This window comes from Ceratosolen solmsi, unplaced genomic scaffold (genome assembly GCF_000503995.2).
Source record: "Ceratosolen solmsi marchali unplaced genomic scaffold, CerSol_1.0 scaffold41, whole genome shotgun sequence".
Lineage (NCBI taxonomy): Eukaryota > Metazoa > Arthropoda > Insecta > Hymenoptera > Agaonidae > Ceratosolen > Ceratosolen solmsi.
The window spans coordinates 3,737,347-3,759,405 of NW_011948424.1; the positions used below are offsets into that span (position 1 = coordinate 3,737,347).

General features: G+C 33.2%; 1 protein-coding gene across 1 annotated transcript in view; it reads left to right on the forward strand.

Moving 5' to 3' along the window:
- The first annotated feature begins 1,738 nt into the window (after positions 1-1,738).
- The window catches only part of LOC105362712 (uncharacterized), a 70,606-nt gene continuing 50,285 nt past the window's right edge, over positions 1,739-22,059 (forward strand). Inside the window, exon 1 of the mRNA XM_011500198.1 lies at positions 1,739-1,780. The gene's annotated coding sequence lies outside the window, so the exon portion shown is untranslated. The remainder of the gene's footprint in view (positions 1,781-22,059) is intronic.

Consider the following 22,059-nt stretch of genomic DNA (forward strand, 5'->3'; position numbering starts at 1 on the left):
CCCATTGGGCACAGCTGCGACCGTGCGAACGGTATATTTAAAAAGGTGCCGACGGAGAGGAGCAAAGAGGAACCTCCCTCCCCGAGCGAGCGACGATGGCCTAAGGCTCTCGGTCACTGACACTCTTGCATCAACCAGTGCGCGCCTTCGCTCCTCATCTGCCTCGACGCGGTCTCTCGGACGACATCCACGCGAACTTTCGGCCTCGAGCATCGAGTATCTACCTCTCTTGTGCTTTGGCATTGCACTTTCGTGACGCGACCGATTGCATGACTCGTGGATCCGGAGGCTCGAGATCGTCGCGCTGATCGACACGGAGATTTTACCTTTCGACTTTCCGTCCTTTTAACGAGGTCTTTGTCGGGGGCATCGAGGGATCAACGGCGGGGGGTTGTTTCCCAAGCGTTACGGCCTTAGTCAGGGCAAGATGAGTTGCAAGGGACTGATATACGAGTCGCCCAACTATTTGTGTCAGTGTGTCATAATGTAAAGTGCGAGGAGTCGAGGAAAGACCAACGTCACTTTGGAGAATGACGACACTTATCGAGAAATCTTTTAAAACTCGAATGCGCTGAACAATTATACTGTTTGTGCATACTTCACTCAAAACAATGTTTCTCTTAGTTTTCCAACATTATGCCAGTTTACGTTTACTCTCTTAATTTTCTTAACTGGCTCAATTATTAATCTAGCAAATGCCTGATTGAATTTGTGCAAGAAATTTTTTATGAATATTTGCAATAAGATGACGATTGATTAATAAGAATTAATAACAATGAATAATTGTTATGAATTTGACGCTATTATTTTAATGGAGTTGCGATCATATTTGATTAATATTTACGAAATACAATGGGAGATTTTTTTTTTTTTTTTTTTTTTTAATTCACCGTACCATTGGACTTGCAATAAAAATTCTTCGCACTATTGGAAATCAAAAGTATCAAAAGTATAGTAAGCACTACTAAATAACACGCGAAACTATAACCTTTAAAAATAAATACTATATTATTGATTATATATTGTATATTATATATATATATATATATATATATATATATATATATATACGCACACATTTAAGAATAAGCCAATTTAATGAAACGTGGTATTTAAACACTGTTAAGAAAACCATACATGTCTTCATTTTAGCAAATAATTCTTTAATTCAAGATAATATTTATGCGCTCCTCTTTAAATATTATATTCTAAAATGGGTTGCACAATTTTGAGGTTAACGATTGCTTAATCCGGTATTTGTATAATCTGGCATTTAAGCTCGAAGTCTCGTAGGGGTCACTTTACTTTGATCTATAATCTACAAACGTATAAGAAGCCTTCCTGGAACTTTCTATTTGAATAGAAACCTAAACTGCAGGTTTTTTAATAGCCCTAGATTATTTTTAACTATTGAGGTGACTTGTTCACATTCGATCAACGCCCCGGCATTTTCCCTATCATCTCACATAAATTTACTTCCTTCTCATAATTACTTATTTTGTATACATTTCTGTGTAATACAACATTTTTCTCTATTTATTGATTTGTGTGTATATTTTTTTATTTATTATTAGTCTTTTTTCTCTCTAATAAATTTAACTTTAAACAGCTTGTGTTTCGGCGATTTATGCACGGATTTATGCGCTTACGCAACAATGACATTATTAATTGTAATATGTTTTAATTGTACAGATCTCAAGATGGAATTGAATGTAATTATAGTTCTTTTTATGTTTCAGATTGCCAGACACGAGGGCTTAAATTGTCAATAAGTCAAATGGTAAGATAAAAACTTTATGGTTAAAATATTGAAATATGTACTAATAAACGGAGGAGAGAACGTACTGTCAGAATATATTGTCTGTAGCGAAATTTTCGTTTGGAAAAATGCCACTTAGTGCAAATCATTCTCGATGAGATAAGGCCGCACAGTTGGAAAAGTTAGGCACGTCCGTAGTTGTTGGTGGAACGGTATTATGGACGGAGGAGCAAAGCTTCGGCGATATGAAATTGACAGCTCTCGGACGAACAGGGAAAAAGATAAGATGGGAGTAAAGGAGATCGAAGGAAGGAGACACGAGGCGTGGGGGTTATTGGAGTGTGAGGGGCGGTTGAGCTGGCGGGAGGGGGCGGGAGGGAGTGACGAAGAAGCAGGCACAAAGAGCAGAAAGCAAGAAAATTCCGGGCAAAGTGTGAAATCGAGCGGAAACGCGTTTGACCGAGGCACACGCGCGTACTGCTACATGACGCACGTGATTCCGCCTCTTTTTTCCATTCTATCTCTCTGCATTTTATTTTTAATTTTTCTGACATTGCCTCTCTTCTGACATTACTCCTTGTATTTATCGTCATTGCAACAATAAATTTATTGTAAAATAACTGCTAAATTTATTCACAAATTTCGTGCTTCGTGAGCTCCATGAAATACTTATTGCTTTTATCCGATAAGCAATTCTTTATCACTGAAACCTACTGCTGATTGTTTTTTACGTCGTATACAACTCCAACTTTACTCATTTGTTGTTTGAATTGCCAGAACTTCGTAATAATAATAATGATAATAATAACAATAATGATGATAATTCTCCCAATTAAAATATTGAATTTGCAACTTTGGATTTGAATTTTTGTTTTCGACGATTTAGCAGAGTAAATTTAAATCGAGTTTTTATGCGATGAAATGTCGAGGTTGCAACGAAAGTCGAATCACACGCATCCTTATTCATTGATAAATGAAATCCTAAATATACTATTTTAAATATTGTGGACGAAGGCTTATGTACGAACTTCTATTCTCTTTCGTCTCGTTTGCACTCCTATCGAAGATCATTCCACTCTTCACTCTCGGCAAGGAGCGATTTTCCAGTCTATCGCGAAGCTTTCTCGCTCGAATGCGATGAGGTAATTTTTCAGGCTCCGGCAAGTTTCTTTCCCCACCTCATCTATAATTATTTCCTCGCTTTTCTCCTGCCCCCTACCTCCTCCTACTCCTCCTTTCCACGCTGCGCTCCGCCCAATATCCTCTCCTCCTCCCCCTTATCATTCTTTTTTGCCGTGCATTCTATTTTCCCAGCTCGAGCGCTGCCCCTGTCTTTGTTCCACGGGTTGTCGAGGAGAGTCGGGCACGGCAGATCGGAGCGGAGATCAGCTGCCGAGGCAGAATACAAGTGCAGAAAATCGCGGTATAGACGCAACGTAGCCGTGCAGCGTAAGCCGGAGAACGTTCTTGAAAGTTTTTCGCAACCTTCGTCAGCCGCTGCTCTGTACTCCTCGTAAATTGCTCGTGGCCGGTACGAAATACTTTCTCTCTCCCTCCCCCCCTCCCTCGCTCTCTCTCTCTCTCTCTCTCTCTCTCTCTATCTCTATCTCTATCTCTATCTCTATCTCTCTCTCTATCTCTATCTCTCTATCTATCTCCCCCCCCTCTCTCTCTCTTCCTCCCCCTCTCTCCCTCCCTCTTTATACCGCTCCCTCCGACTATCTACCTCCCTTTTTCATCTCTGCAAATAGGAACTAAAAATAAACGAAGTAAGCGTTGTACCGTTGCCATGTCTAGCATAATGTATGTGCGGGATGAGTTCAGAAACTATGAGGCGAATAATAAAAAACGTAATTTGGTGTCCGTTTGCAAACATTGGCCGTGCCACATCGTAGGATCAAAGCAGCTCACCGAGTTCATCTATCTTTTGATGTACTTAAATCATTTCATCGTGGTTATTGTATTTCGTGGCTTATCCCTACTAATGGCGGCGTTTCAACTAACCATGGCATTTTATAACATGGAAACTTCATTCCAATGTTAAATAATTGTCTTCATTGTTTTGGATATAATGTTATGTTCTCGCAGCAGTAGAATGAAAGATTTGTTTATACGTGCGTTGGATGTATTTCTTTATAATTCAGAGCTATTATATACCTCATTATTTTTAGAATGTTATTATATAACGTGAATATTAATGTGGAAAAATTTTAAGAAGAATTTTGTTCTTCTTTAAAGAAGAGAAATTTACACGAGTATACTGAAATAACTTTAATCCCCATAAATTTCGTGAATTTTCCTCCAGCCGTAAAGTTAACATTACTAGCATACTCCAAATATATTGCGAACATAAGATTTTCATTATAAAAACTGTCTCGTAATATTAAAATCGTATCCCATTAATGCATTATTATTGGATGTACTTCCAATCTATAATGAATAAGTCGTACAGAATTTGTTTTCTTTAAATCGATTGTTTATGTACTTACAGAATTGCCATTCGCTGGTCACGCTTGCGTTATTTGATCTCCCGATTCATTCCAAAATCGCTGTCTCAACCTCTGATCTTTTGAACGTCAAGATTTATGGTCATATTTATTAAATCTATGATCATTCAATGAGTTAATCTTTAATAACATAACTCCGTTGTGTAATGTGTCGGCATTAAACGGCAGTGAACACGTGCACCAGTTACCAAGAGCTTCGATAAAAATTTTTTTTTTTTTTCACATTACATTCGTACGTACGTGTATTTTTTAATGTATGTGTGTATGACTGAAGCTATAAATAATGGAGTAATTTTCATTTCAACATTAGCTTGCATTTTTCCTCAAATATTATATTTTATACTATAAATAATGAACAGCAGATTTTATTGCTTTTTCAAGTCAACAAGTAAAAATGTTTCAGTCATTTTATACATTTTTCCGATGACACTACGGTAAATTTCATCTAATTGTAGGTACGTTTCCTGAAATTGTTTCTTTGAAGGAAAGAGCGTACGGAAAAACAACTACCTAGTAACGATTATCTATACGTCTTGGAAAAATTGGAAACCATGAAATGTGTATAGTGTTTTTTTTTTTTTTTTTTTTTTTTTTTTTTTTTTTTTGTTCATGAATGTCATAATGTTAATCTTTAAATATAAGAAATAAATTTTAAATAACTTCTTAAAAATTGGTATCTGTATAATTTTTTGCCAACATTTATAATCCATGTAAAAGGCTATATATATAAGGCTTATAGAAAGAAATACTAAGAAACTTTCTGTCTATGACGTTATTTAAAAAGTATATAATTTTAATCTTCGTTATAAAAATAAAGTAAACATCGTACAAAACATTAAGAAATGGAATATGATAAATGAAATTGTATCTATGTAATATGAAAAAGATATTTCGATATGTACATGCGCGTCTATGTGCGCGCGCGCGTAGGTGTGTGCGTGTATGTATGCGCGTGTACGTATGCACGTGTGTGCGTGTATGTATGCGCGTGTACGTATGAACGTGTGTGCGGGTGTGTGTGTATGCGTTAGGCATACACCCACGTTTACAAAATACCAAGTGCATTTTTCAAAATTTAGCGAGCTCGAGATGGGCAACCAGAGCCTGTATTATAATATTTTTACATTTCAAAATGTTCTTTTTGTAACGTTTAAATCAGAATTTGATGACAGAAAATTTAATTAAACAATAATAGTTATAATACATGGATATAATTAGTCCTTTTAAAATATTCGTACACTCGTGTATTTTTCTCCTACGCTACGCATACACGGTACACGCAGACGTAATAGTGGACCAACTCTTGCAACGGAGAGAAAGTTTTTGATATAATAAATAAATCTTGTTAATTGTAATAACAGCGGCAGTGGGGAAAAAAGCGATTAATGCTTGAAACGCTGGATCATTCGCTCGTGCATGCCAAACTGGTGCACTCGCTTCGCTTTTTCGTACACATCCGCGGGCCGTTGCGAGCCCTTACTGAATTATGCGAGGGTACTATTAGTAATTTCAGGGAAGCATGTGACACCCCTGAGAACTCATCACTCTCTTCCGGCTACAGCGACGTCGCAAACACAAAACGCACCCACAAGCTTAGTAATAATTTTTTTCATCTACAATGATGAACGATTACATATTGTGTGCGCGTGCGCGGTAATTTACGGCTATTAAGTTAATACCATCGACGTATCGACGTCGTTACTCATCCTTTTGCTCCTTTGCGTAGTTGGTGGATTGCTGTTACAGTCTATCGGTGTATCGTGCTGCTCTTTTGATAATATCGTAGTTTTTTTTACACATTACCACGATACCTTGTGCTTTTCTAACATTAAATGAGCCGTACTGTTTGAGAGATTCGTATGAAAATAATCTCTCTTTGAAAAGATTTTACGCCGACGTTTCAACGTTTCATTGTTTTTCATTTTTATTTTCACGAAGCTTGTTTTTACAAACGATGTATAATATTAATATTATTATTAATCGTACGATGATGTTATTACATCGCCAAGTGATTTATAAAATATTTATTACTTGTTAAATTCGACGGGATTAGTTTGATTTCAATGTTGTGGAAATAGTCCATTCAACCGAAAACTTATTATATTTTATTTCTTAATAGGCTCGCGCGCGCTTATTTAAGCCATCATGTTTGTTCGACGAAAAATTCTGAATAGAAAATCTGTTTGTAAATTAATAATCCTAACGACAGTAGTCATGACGTGAATTAACTGGCGTTATTTGATTCGTTGCAAAAGAAATTTGTCGATTTCAATCCTATATTCAGCAATAAAATAAGAACGAAACTTGTAGCTTATAAATCTTTTTCTCAGACATAGCCAGGCAAGTTATGTAAGATAATTATTTTCACCATTCGTAGGCATTCATAGCAACTTTTTTCTAGCTATTGGAAGAATTATTCATAGAGAATATTTCATAAAGTTAATAAGTTAGAAGCTTAGAAAGCTTCGATAGCATAATGAGCGAGGGGATAGGAAAAATCAACGAACGCATGAAATTGAAAGGAAGCCCGTGGATTTTAAAATACGTAAAACTTTTCCATAGCGAATAAATCTGCGAATTTTTTTTCCCGACTGGCGAATGGGCTCGGTTCAAATTTCAATTAACGCGCCATGCTTTTCCTCCCTTGTGCGAAGGCGCGCGCGCGCGCGCGCTCAAGAGAAAAAGAGAGATGGATTTAAAGCTCGATCGGAACAAAAGTGTCGGACGGCGGTCGTCCAGTTTATGAAAAGGGGGAGGGAGCCGCTGCAGTGCTCCCGATTGCACTCATGTTTACAGCGAAATTGGAGTCTCTCGCGACGGGTTGAACAGTCGAGCGTGACGAGAGAACATGACCGAGCACTCGCATTTTCAACACATACAGACGAGCTTGCGACCGCTCTCACGCGTTTACCAGTGTCATTCAAATGGCTAGGCATTCCGCTATGCTCCGAGGTCTCATTTGGCTGGCTTATGACTTTGGATGATTCCGCTGAACGATAATGAGGTAAGTATGCGGCGATAGTGGTAAGTGGGAGTCGTAAGTAACGTTTAGTAAAATTGTAGAAAACTAGTGGTGTTTGAGGGGAAAGAAGAATTATTTTTCATTTTTCGAAATTGACGAAGGTAATAAATGTGTTATTCCGCTTAAGCGATTATGGGCTTTGTGAATTTTTATACGCTGAGTATGTAATACCGGCAATGATTTATTAATCAAATGATTTTAAATTATGTGCAATTACATGAATTTTCTATTAAAGATGCCGGTTATGGAAGAGGATGGAGAGTAAAGAATTCGAAATATGTCCACTCAAATTAAAAACAATTTAAAACTACTCTATAAGTCTGGAAGATAATTTATGTCAATTACATTCCTTCACTTTATCTTATAATTTTATGTTTATATTTGTATTAGAATGTTGAGCAATATGTTGAACATTAAGCGTTCGATCTATTATACCGATCATTTCTAATAAACGTCGTTAAATTGAAGTATTTTGTTCTGTTTGTGAAATTAATTAATTAATAATGGCGTGTGATGGTCAAAAAATTTGTTTTTATATATATTTCAACATTGGTATGAATTACTTTTACTTTATATTTCTTTGCGTTTCGCTTAGAATTTGTATGCAAGTTTTGAAAAATTTATTAATACGATTACATGTAATTACTCATCTTGTTAGCATAAATTATAAAATGTTGGAGAAATTCCTCAATATTTGATTAATATTTGATTAATTCGTCTAAAAGCCTTCGGTAAGAAAAGAATATACCGAGCAGAGTCAATCGATCTAAATCTGTTGAAATATATTTGTATTTAATATCAGCTTATATTAAATTATAATATATCACATGATTTTGTATGGTTTAATATATTGTCTTATTTATAATATCTCTTCTATTCGATTTATTCTCTTAAATTTATTTACGATATGATTACGACAATGCCGATTTATATATAACATCAGAAAGAAACAATTAATTAATTTAGCGTGGTATAGTTGTTTCTTTAAATTAAAATTATATAAAATTTGTTTTATAAAGGCGTTATTTATGAAACCGTTGAAATAATTAAAATTTTTTTTCAATCGTTTCGTTTCTAAATGTTTAGTACTAAATCTAGTTTGCGATGTCGAGAATTGATTATGAAATCTTATAAATGTACAATTTACTATAAAGGCTAATAATTTTTTTTTAACAAACTTTTGAGCTTTCATCACGATCGAAGCACCAATTTCTTTCTCATCTTCTTTCCCATAGTATTCACTCATCTATGCAGTCTGCATGAACGTTTGTAAACTTTAAAGACGATCTTCTCTCACTCACTCACTCACTCTCACTCTCTCTCTCTCTCTCTCTCTCTCTCTCTCTCTCTCTCTCTGCGTGTGCCCATGTGAACGTGCATATTTGTATGTGTGTAAAATGATATACCTCTTTTATCCAATATAGCTATTACAAAAAGCATGCATCTCGTAGAGCGCGATGCACTCATGTCCCAACAACAGATAGGATTTCCCGTGTACGTACAAGCTGGCGGACTTAGAGGCAAAAGAAAGAAGACGTAGAAGAGAGAAGAAGAAGAGGATCCGCACGATGTAGAAAACTGTAAGAGAAACGTAGAGGAGTGAGAGAGAGAGAGAGAGAGAGAGAGAGAGAGTGTGTGTGTGTGTGCGTGTGTGTGTGTGTGAGCGAGCGAGCGAGCGAGCGGAGGGGTTTCCATTGGCTATTTTCTGTCCTGTGGAGGGTCGCCGGAAGAGAGGAGGGCAACAATCACGCTTTCATGTTCGAGGAGCAGCTCTTGCAAGAATGAAGAGGAAAAGAGAGGAAGTATCTCAAGTCGCTCGTGTCCGCGATTCGCGAGATCGTTAAGTGGAATCTCAGTGTGAGCGAGCGCGCGCGTATATATATATATATATATATATATATATATATACGCGCGAGTGGACATTTGCGCACGCGACCTGCATTATGGCATATTCGTGCATGGAAGCACGAGGAAGAGGAGTCACTCTGGCCTCTATCACGGCATTTATCCGTGATTGCCTGAGCACGACGGTGGTGGCACCGATGCTAAAGTATTTACGAGGAGAGGCGCTTTATGGTAGTGCGATTGTCGATAGATGCCTAGCGAGGTGCATCGATATAAGGGAAATGACTTCCGTGCAAGGGCTATCGGAGTACACACAATATAATGTACTGTTGGGGTTTATGTACGGCTGTCTAAGCTCGTTAAGCGTCGATTGGACCAGTTGTGATCCCATTGGATTATCGAGCCATCCATCTATCTGTCTTCTTCCGAGATTGTTTAATTACTCACTGGGACAGCAAGTGCAAAGCCAAGAGGGCTCGGCGAACATATCTCAACATAGAACCGGCAAATAACTAATTACCTGTGTATCTAAGGGAACGACTTAGTTGGAAGTTCGTCGTGTCATTCATACGGAAAGATAATTGTATTGCAAAACATTGTATTGAAACGTAAAATTTCATTATTACATTTTATTGTTTAGCTAGCTTTCAATTAAGATTTTTAATATTTCAGTTGTAATTTCAGTAGTCGTGATTCAATACATCGCACAGTAGAAATCCTGATAGCCTTTAAAATAATTTCACATTTAATGTGTAAATGAGACATATTACTTATGAATAAAATTGATTAAATTGTGTATGAAAAAACGATTTTGTTCTATTTCTATGCGCAATTTCAAAATTAAATTATTCATCCAACGGCTTTTTTTCTTCTTTTATTTATGTTATTATATCGTTATGATTCTTACGAATATAATAATAATTCTTAGAGACCAAATACCAATAGGGTAAAAAAAAAAAAAAACAAAAAAATTGTTTTTTATAGTCATTTACAAATTATAATAATATATGTTTATAAAGTATATGTTATGTATTGCATAAACCGAGTTGAATATAATTTATAAGATTGCAATTAATGACTAAAATATTGCAATACTCTAAAATTACAGGCTGTTTAAATAATGTTTAAATAACGTTCATTTAATTAAATAAATTGGAAATAATTTTTTCTTTCTTCTAATTATCATTATATAGCCTTACGTCATAATTATCAATTTGCATATGCGGCAATGCTACATAATATTACCGTAGCAATTTGTAGTTGAAAGATATCAATTCATAAGTAATTTTAACATTTTTATTTTTCAATTTATGTACTGAAAATCTATTAATAAGAAACTTAGCTTTCATATATTTTTGTCTAATTTATTTCACGCAGCGATTAACAATATATGAGAAACTGTATTTATTAGCTACAAGTGCGTTGGTTAACAAAATTTTTATTTGTAGATCTACATGAATTTATGAAATAAAATTAAACAATATTTACGTAACGAACGAGGGGGAAAAATGCTCAGACTGAAAAGGAAAAATTATCGATGGAGACGTATGCATTAATATGTTATCATAATGTATAATTAATTGTGGGGAACTTTTACACTTACGTACAACAGATGAATATCGGATTAACGCGATTGATATCGACGGCGATATTTCTCAATTTGTCATCGTTATTTATTTAGAATCTGAAGCTTACACTATTGAATAATTTTAATATTTACAATAATAGCACGAGCGTTTTAAACATTCAAGTCACTTAATAGAAATTAATACTGCATGTTCAATGTATAGTGCATTTGCGAGAAAATGTTTTTAAATTTATGTATATATATATATATATATATATATATATATATATATATATATATATATATATATATATATATTCATTCGACGGCGCGACGACGGGTGTAAATATAATTTTCCACTTAGTTATAATTATGATTCTTACATAATATATTTTCGAACTATGTGAAATTTGCAGAGTGAAATTTAAATTGATAACATATAATATACATCTAAAGCAGCGTCGAAAAATGTTTAATAATTTACCGTCGTTATAACTACCGTTGGCATAACTTTTCTCATTACATAGAAGTAAAAATACGCAGAAGTAAAGAAAAATCAGGATCAATAATGATATTTTTATCTACGATTTATCAAATATTTCATTCAACGCCGAAAGACCATTATGCCAGATTTTTCAATTACACGAATTCTCATTACAGCATCAATAATATGCTTAATCTGAGATTGCCGTGAGCTAATAGTACCGCTATAAATCATTATAACGCTAATGAATTTTGCTACAACATTAAACAATGAAAGTAATGTTGGAGCTTACGTAGGGTTCAATTTTTAACGCGAATAATTAAATTTATCGGGTCTTTATCTAGTTATCGGTATGCAATGTTATAGTCTGATTAGTAAACGCAGATGTGGAAGTCCAAGGTGTTGAACTCGCTTAAAATTCCCGGTCAGGAGGTCCTCTTTCGCTTGGCGACCCAGCGCGATCTCTGCGTTCCACAAAGAAATTAGCATCTCGGCACTGAAACCGGTGGATTCAATCCTCAATTCTGAAAAGATCTTGGATCTCGAATCTATCGCATGACTCGCGGCAATTGCCTGGCCGAGCGATGAACTTCCTCGTGCACCGCGCGTGCTTACGCACTAGAGGATCGACCGAGACGGTAGGGGGGCCGGGAGCTCTCTCTCTCTCTGTGCGTGCGTGCGTGCGTGCGTGCGCGCGCGCGTGCGCGCGCGCGCGTGTGAGTGAGTGTGTGCGTGCGGTGGGGGGGGGGTAATCTGCCAGAAGACGCGTGGCATCCATCCTCGTGAGCTCGATTGGGTTCGCGTCGTCGTATTGTTTTTGCCCGTTTACTCAGCTCCGACTCCGACATCTTCGTTCTTCTTGGAAATACTTTCGATTGATCGTTGATGCAACGAGTTCATTATTTGATTTGTGGATGTAGCTGAGTGCGGGACCGGTTGTTATTTTGTTTCTTACTGCAGCTCGACCCATTCGAGATCTACTTGCTCGAATTAATGTAAAAAACACATACTTGGCCGGAACCTACTCGACAGTTAAGGAAAGTCGGCGTATAACGGGTCGGCCAAGATACGTCCGATAGGATTTATTTGATTAAATAATTTCGATTGAGTAAAAGTTACTCAACCACTCGAGCGAACTTTATTTGACTGACCATGTATACGTGAAGTAGAACATTGGGTCAAATGTACTCAGCAGTCGAGTAAATTCGATTGAACTCAATTAAATAGGCTATGTTAATATAATATTGAGAAAAAATTTGTAATCACAAGCGATTCCTGAGCTTATTTATTATCATTGTTCATTTTACTTTTTTTGTTGTGTAAAATATCATGTAAAAACTAATTATTATGTATAAATTAAAAAATAAATAAGTACTTATTATTAAGAATAATCTTCAAGTACACTACTTTAAAATCAATTTTACAAGTAAAAATAAATGTATAAAAACGTATACTATTAAATACAATAATTGAGCCATAAATAGTTGTATAATTTATTTGTATATTTTATTTTTTTTTTATTTTTTTAATTTTTTTACAACATAACAAACATGGAATTCACGAATTTATCATTGAATCATGAAAGAAGTAAGACATTTTTCAGTTTAATATATAATTAACAAATTGTATTATTATTTGATTTATAATTAATTGCTGCTAATATTTATTAGGAAAGATGAAATAAAAAAAGTTTAAAAAAATAAAGAAACATATTATTCAACATTGGTATATTTTTAATAATTACATTGAAAATTTTGACAATTTGTTTTCGGAAAATATGAAATTTTATCCGAATCTTTCTCTTATGCTTTCCAACTCATTTTAAATAAATACAATATATTCTCCTATATAAAATATATTGCAAAATTGCATATAATTTTAATGAAATAATTATCAAGTCTATTGACATCTATCAAGCTTATTAAGTTATAATACTAATGAAATTGTATGAAGAGCTTTTTGTACAAATAATTAAAATATGAAAGATTAAAATTAATCCATTTTTACATCTCTCATAAAATAAAAATAAGAGTAAACTAGTGTTAGATACGTTAAAGATTGTTTAATTATATTACAAGTTACCGTTTAAAATTCTATGTGGTGATACTCGGAGTAATACAGTGTTAGGCAAGTAAATTGTTTATTATGACGATTCATCAATGTCGTGTTGATTTTGCAATGAAATGTTTGTAATCATAATATCAGTGTAACTCAATACATGTAATAATGTAATTGACATGATGTTCGATTAGACATGATATTTATATTATGACCATCATTGTATATCCCTGTTTTGTAATAATAATTTGTCGTTAGCTAAGTAGTTGCTCGTACAATTTATTTCATTATGTTTTTATAATTTATAATACTTTATAAAAACAGATGTTTGTAGTAGTCTTAAGTTTCACTAGTAGCAATAATTTCTAAACTTTCCAAAAAAATCTTTTCAGTACTTGATGTCTTAGTACTTAGTACTTAATGACTTATTGCAGAATTTCCAAATTTAATATAGAATTACAAAAATTTTAAACGTCTCTTTTGGAATTCCAATATATATATATATATATATATATATATATATAAATGTTTTAATGTGTAAATGAATTTTTTGATAAAAATTAAATGAAATTAGAGTGATATCCACGCTGAAGAACAGGAAGTTTAAATTTCAGTTTATTCCTTTAATGTTTATAAAATAAAAAATTTATACAAATATTTATAAGCATCATGAATTAATGTATCAAACATTTTATCCCGAAATTGATATTTCGAAATAATCAATATACCACGCGTGTTAACTACCAAGTTTCGAAGTAAAATTTAAAAAAACAAATGCAAAAAAAAAGTTATCAATTGAAAAATTGATATTGAAATGTAATGGTTAATACAATGAGAATAGATAAATTTATGTGTAGGTACAATATACAGTATTGAGACAAGTGAATCAGGAGATAAAATACAAGTAGCTCTTGACCCTTATTACTTCAATCCTTACAATACTCGAGTCTGCTTTTAACTTAGCGATAAAAAGTTCTGCTCGGAAAAATCGTGTGACGTTAGCGAGTCGCACGCGCGCATGCGCACAACTGCCAAGTAACACTTGTAGGGCGCGAGATTCAACGAAGAAAAAGAGCTTGTCGGGGGAAAAAATCGCAGCTACATCCGTCTCCTCGAGTGCGCGCGTACGTACGCTTGAGGCTGGTGACAAAGAAAAAAAAACGAAAGAAAGAAAGGAGCGGTAAAGACTAGCGAATGAGGATTTCAATCGAGTCACTGTGCTAAAGTGCGTTGCACAAGAGTCTCGGCACGAGTTTTGCGAATTCGCTCCTCGACTTTGACTTTTTTTCTTCTTATCTTTACGTTCACCAGCTGTTTCGGACAATTTAGAGATTTTCCATAGCGTACGTTTCATTATTGTAAGCATTTACAGTGTTACGCCAGAATATTAACTGATGCAATCTAGGGGAAATATTAGTTTTTGCTCCAGATCCATTAAAATTTCACGCGTAATACTTATGTGAAGAGTTAATTCATTGAAATTCCCAGCCTTTTGTATCTCTGTCTCTTTTAACTCCTTTTGTAATTCCAAGTTACCACAAGTTGCTAGAAGCAACAAAATATTGCGCACATGCATTTACAGTACACGGGAGATGTCACAAATGCTGTTGTAGAAAGTAAATTGCTAAAAATTAAATTTCTTATTAAATTAGCATGGATTGTCATTTCAATTATGTATTAATTACTATTGCTAAATGTTTTACAGTATATCAAGACTGTGTAAACTACATTTTACCAACGTCACTTTGGTCTTGATAATCTACACCGCGAGGCAATAATAATACCGAATTTCAATTTTATCTTTAACTATTCTTGTCTCCAAGTTTCTCATTCATGCTCAGAGATAAATAAATTTTTCCTTTAATTTATAAGTACGTTCGACTATTTGCTAATTTCCTTTACTCGTGTCTTACTTACTTTATTAATATGTCGAAAATTAATTTTGCCCAATCAGACCGTTTTAAACAATGTTATATTATTATTAATTAATTAAGTTAATTAAAAACGAATGTCCATCTGGATAGTCGCAAAAGTATGATTGATTACAAAAACCGTCGGCTCTGAGTGAAGTAATTTGAAAAATTAGCAACCACTTAGCTATATACAAAGAAAAAAAATCGATAACAAAAATAATACAAATAAATATGATAAAAATAGAAGCTAATAATGAAAATAAGCCATATTTTAATCTTAATTTCCGACTATGTGAGTAAAATACTTTTTAGTTTAAAAAATTTTCAACATTAGCATCAATATTTTAGATTTGTGTGCGGTACTTTTCACCCAACAGAGAGGCGCGATAATAATAAGCTCAAATTCTAATTTTCCCCTCCCCTCCCCCATCCCCCTCGTTCTCTCTCCCACTCTCTCTCTCTCTCTCTCTCTCTCTATCCCAATTCTCGTTCACAAGTGCACACGGACATGGAGCCGTTAAGCGTCACGTTCGTAGCTCAACGCGAGCAAACTAAATTTACTTCTATTCGTCAGAGCTCCTGAGGAGAGCGAAGATCGAGCGAGAGGCTGTTTATCATAGCGCAAATGAGTCGGCAACTGCGTTACACAGCAGCTCTCAATGTGTCGCTTTATACCCGCGCACGTCCGTCCCTCCTGCCCTTCTTATAATCGGCCCCTCCCATTCTCACTCACTCGCTCACACACACACACACACACACACCCACACGCACGCACACACTCCCTCACCCCTCTCTCTCTCTCTCTCTCTCTCTCTCTCTCTGTCTCCCACTTCTCGGAGCGGCAGTAGCGGCGGCTAACTCGAAAACGCTCTAGAATGCTTCGCGTTTACGAGCGGCGCCAATCCACGCTTCAAACATCTTCACGCACTCACTCGCACGACTCCTCGCCCTTATGTAAGTGATCGTCGCGCTGCCGACATTGGCGTTGCACAAAAATAGTAGTATCTACGAAATCTTTACGCCTCGTTTCCTTTGAAGACGCACCGAGCGCTGGACGAGTGGGGGCCCACCGACTGCCTGGGCCCATATTACATACATGTGCCTTTTTATGTACGCGTATTAATGGTCGAGCTGCTAGTGGCGCGAGTCGCGCGTCGTCAAGTGCCTATAAAGAGGCGCTTGCAATCGCTTATAAAAACGCGCTTTCTTTTAAAGTTTACTGATGCGCGATACATTGTTATCTTTGAAAGTGCGTTGAAGGTTGAAACCGTCGTGCGGTTGAAATCAAAGTCCAAAAAGTCTTTCGTAATTCGACATGAAAATAAATTGGAATTTAGACGACACTCTCTTATTAGCAAGCCGCCCGAAGCGCCGAAAATTGCACGAACTCCTAGTGCGCCATTGCTTGAAGAGTCATTGGTATTATGCCGAGCTCGGAGTCCGAGTTAAAAACATTACGGAAATCTTTTATCGCGTTTGTAGTGACGCAAAAGTAAGCGGAAATCACTTTTCTGCTCAATGGCGTGTGTGATGTTGAGGCTGTCTCTTTTCCTCTATCTCTCTCATACCGCGACAGATAGTTTTTACTACTACTATACACGCACTATACACGTATATATATCGTGCAATAGGCAGTTCGCGTGGGAGAGAAAGATATATCGGAAAGCGGATGGACGGGAGCAGATTGAAAAATAAGTGGAGGAATCGAGGAAGCGTTGGTGGGAAAATGTCACTTCTATACTTTGATTTTATTGATATTACGTTTTATTTTGCATCCCACCCAAGAGACGATTACTTTGTGGATAGTTCCACTGAAATATCGTTCTATGGGATATTCATGGGCGCACTAGTGCTCCATAAATTTTATACCGTAAATTTCGAATGTTCTAAGAAAATATACATGGCAGGTTAATTGAAATATGATATATTATTATTTCTAGCTGGTCAAATAACAGAAAATTAAAACAATCCAAAAAGATATCCGCAATTTTTCATCGTAAGAATAATAGAAATGACTGAACTATTACAACCACCGCTATTATGACCGCCGCTGTGACCATTGCTACTATTATTAATACCGCCATCAGCACCACATTTACCACAGCCACCACTATGACTACTACTACTGCTACTACTACTACTACTGCTACTACTAATACTAATACTACTACTACTACTACTAATACTACTACTACTAATACTACTACTACTACTACTATTATGACTGCAATTCCTACTACTAATATACTGCTACTGTCACTACTGCTAATACCACAAATTCTACTATTCCTACTCCAACTATTACTCCCACTGCTACTTTTGCTACTACCGCAACTAATACTCCTATAAATAGTAATAATAGATTTTATTGCCTCTATAATAAAAGATTTTATAAGCGTAGTTGGTATTATGTCACGATGATTATTCTAATACTAAACTGCAAATTAAAATAATAAATTTAAAAGTTAATAAATTTTTTATAAACATTTAAAATAAAAATTAAACATTTCTCTAATAATAATAAATACTTTTTACGTTAATGAATTCTATTAGATTTTATCATTAGTTACGCAATATTTACCTTTTCAATTAATATGTTTTAATGACGACAAATAATATTAAAGAAAATCTACTTTTTCTGATTTTTTTATTTAATTATTATTCAAAATTTAATGATAATAAAAAATAAATAAAAATTATATATTGATAATTTTTTAATTTGTATTACTATTATTAAAAATAAACTGATAATTTTATGTTTATATAGTTTATATAGCTTATAAAAAAAGAAATAAACTCAAATACAATAAGTTACATATGATAAACTACATAGAAAATGCATAAAAAAGAAATTTGATAATTGTGATTTCATTTAATTTTGTGACCGACATTTATATATAGAAAATATCGGAATTGAAATAAATAAAAATTACTTTTTGAAATTATATATATATATATATATATATATATATATATATATATATACATATACATATACATATAGTAATTAAGCAGCGAAACTTATTTATGAATTCAATATCTTATTATTTTATTACATTACATGAGAATATGCCTAAAAATAAAAATAGTAATATATCTTAATACAGTAATATAATATAATACAGATTTTTGTGAATAATACTTGTACAAGTAGAATCTCTTTCATATTATGAAGATTGAAATTTACAGCGAAGGTTTTTTTTTCAAAGTTGTCGGAGCAATATTTGTAATAGAGGGAATATGGAGAAAAGTGTTTTAAAACTAAATGCCAAGTAAAGTTACGAAGGCATTGAAACGTACAAACAAGGGAAATCACTTAAGATAGACATCGCATGACAAGTAAAGCACGTTAGAATTGTATAAGAAGAAAATCAAAATTATCAAACTATTATATTTATTTTCCCACAATAATATATCAATTTCATTATCATTTAATAAGTTTTGATTTTCTAAGCGCACATTTTCATTATATTCTACATTCATCATACTATTTTATGTTTATATTAATTACTCTTTATTAATTGCTATAGTAATAATATAATAAATTATATATATATATATATATATATATATTATAATAACACGAAAATATAACGATAAAAAGAAATACATGTACATTGTTAAATGTTTTCTGTTGCTTAAATAGAATTATTATGATAGACCTTTTTATATACTTAACATTAAATATTTCAAATAATAAATGAAGTTTATATTTTATGTAGATTAATCTGCATACTATTGGACGGTTATTCATTATTTACTCCATTTTCTCGATTTCTTTACTCCCTTTGTGCTTATAAGTTCCGAGAAAGGTATCATATAAAAATATGTATGTTCGGATTTTTAAATAATGTAACTGTACTGCTACAAATCCAATAATTTATAAGCTAAATAAGTTCAATTGTTAAATTACATAATCGTATGTAAATATTCTGTTTAAGCTTAAAATTACGCAATTTATTTAATATTTGAAACATACGGAATAAATCTATCTATGTCATTATATTTAATTCTTCTAAATCTATCTAAGCTATCGGTGTTAAGAGATAAAATTACTACTGTATTATAAGTAATGTAAAATTATTGTTTATGATTTATTATATTCAAGGCTGCATCTGTATTTTTATAATAAATATTTTAACTAAGTATTTGTCAGAATTAAATGATGAAAGTATGAAATACAACTATCGTAAGATTAAATAAATTTTATAGATTCATGTGCGCTTATACATGAAACTAAAATAGGAAATCAATGATTGGTATAGTGGTTTTGAGTAGAAAAACAGGTAAGTCAAAGAGCTTTGGACAGACTGAAATAAAGATGAGAGGATAATATTAAAATGAATTTAAAAGACTTAAGATGTTACCAAGTTAAATGGGTTTTGGACAAAATAAGAAAGATTGATGATCTTGTTCTAAAGATGATGCACTTTTACATTCGAGACATTGTATTATTAATAATAATTATTAATATTATAAAAAAATAAAAATTTCTTTTTACGATATTTTTTATTAAAGATACATAATGATATATTATTAAAGACATTATTAAAGATAAATAATGATATATCTTTCAATCAAATGAATAATGTGTTCAAATTTAAATTAAAAAATTTTATTTACAATACTAGAGTGAAGATAATTCTAATAATTCGTAAAATATAATCGCTTTCCAGTTTAGTTTTTCACAAGTTAAAGCACAAGGATCATTATGAAATCAGTAAAGTAAATGACTAAGCTCATCACTTACCTTATGAAATGTCGAATTATAATGTAAATTAAATAATAAATTATTTAAAAAAAAAAAAAAAAAAAAAAAAAAAAAATATTTAAAAAAAAAAAAAAAAAAAAAAAAAATAAAATTGAATAGATAATATTATTTAGTGAATTGTGAAAAATAAATAAGCCAATTTGCAGTTGGATAATGAAAATAAACGAAAGTAAATGATGGGAAAATGAAATCAAATTCGTGAAAAGTCTAAAAACCATGGGGATTAATTGCGATTGTAGGCTCAAAAAGAGACATTGAACTAAGAGAAAAAGAATAAGGACAAAATTAGTATAAAACGGTGATAGGGATGTTTTACGTAAAGGCTCTTGGTATGCGAAAGTTAGGGGCTGGCATAAGTTTGTGTAGACCTCCGGCAAACTATTCGTACAATCACCCAGCTACCGTTGCTAGTTTAGTGCTAACGTTGAAAACTCAAAGGAGTGGCTTTATCCGGAAGTTGACGTTTACGCGAACCGATGCAATGGCACAGCAACGAGTGTGTGGCTCGATACTGTCATATCTCTCTCACACACTCTCTCTCTCTCTCTCTCTCTCTCTCACTCTCTCTCACTCTCTCACTCTCTCACTCTCTCACTCTCTCACTCACCGCTCTCCCACTCACTCTTCCACTCGCTCTCTCACTCGCTCTCTCACTCTCTGTCTGTCTGTCTGTCTGTCTGTCTGTCTGTCTGTCTGTCTGTGTGTCTTTAGGTCTTGGATGCTCGGATGCTAGGGACTCGTTTAAAGCTCATCTTATAGCTAAGTAACCGGGGGGACTCTGGTGATTTTGGAATCATGCCAGAACTTTCCAGACAGGTCGGCGCACATATCTACACCCTTTCCCTCAATCCTTACCTTTATCACTCTCTTTTTCCTTAGCTCCCACGGGGAGACAAATTTTTATACCATAAACTGCTAAAGTATAAGTTTGTCACAGATGTAATTAACTTTGTAATACTTACGAAATCTATAGATGAGCCGGGAAATAAACTCTGTCTACTTAATGCGTTTAACCGCTGTTAAATTATTGCTACGTAACATTTTACTATAAGTATTTACCAATTGCACGATATTTCAATACTGATAAAATAATATAAACGTTGCATCGTAAGAAGCTGCAAAGAAAATAGCTAAAAAATTCCAAAAGATTATTATTAAGAATGTCGTGCGTTCATTAAAGCAAATAGATCTAGAATTCAGCTTTTAATCCCCATTCAATGTTTATTTACTTAGTAACGATTCAATGGATACGTAATAGTTGTTTTCTTCTAATTTTTCCATTACGATATAATTAAATGATTATTTTAATACAAAGATGTTGAATATCTGAGTTGAGTTAGTTGAGATAGATATTTCTATACTTCCATCCTTACGTTATAACAAAATATTTTTCCATTATGACATCCTATCTAATTACAATAAACAATTTTTACCTATGCATAATTCATATTAATGTTAAATCAGTAATCAATGTTTAATTTAAGCCATAAATTATTAAAAAATAAAAAAAAAAATAAATAAATAAAAAAAAAAAAAAAAAACGAATTAATTTTTAAGTTAGTTCACTTTTTTATTAACATGTCAACATTGAAATTGAAATTATTACCTAATTAAAATATAATTATTTATTAAATAACTAAATATTCCATTACATGTATATTCCATTACATAGTTAGAAAAGAATTTGAGTAATTGAACATCTGCAAATAATTCAAAATATAATATCCTTCTGTTCATGCTAATTGTTGACTATTGATAATCAAATTTGCCCAATTCTCTTGGCGTAACTTTAAATACGTAACTTAAGATCTTAAATACATTATTCCTATCATTATACTATCTAATCATACGATATTGAAATCTTCCGTTAAAACTTGTATGTACAAATTTCGATAATTTAAATAAATATTTCAAAATTCTCATCTTTTTATTTATTTCATAGTTAATTTTATTCCTGCATAAATATATTTATTCTGTTAGATATTTTTAGAAACAAAAGAAATTATAAAATTACCTATTAACGTTATTTATAATTTAAATTTTAAATTTTTTACTTCAATTAAATTTAATGTAATGAATAAATATATAATTTAATTTAATACAAAAATTATTCCCATAACTTTGTATAAGAAA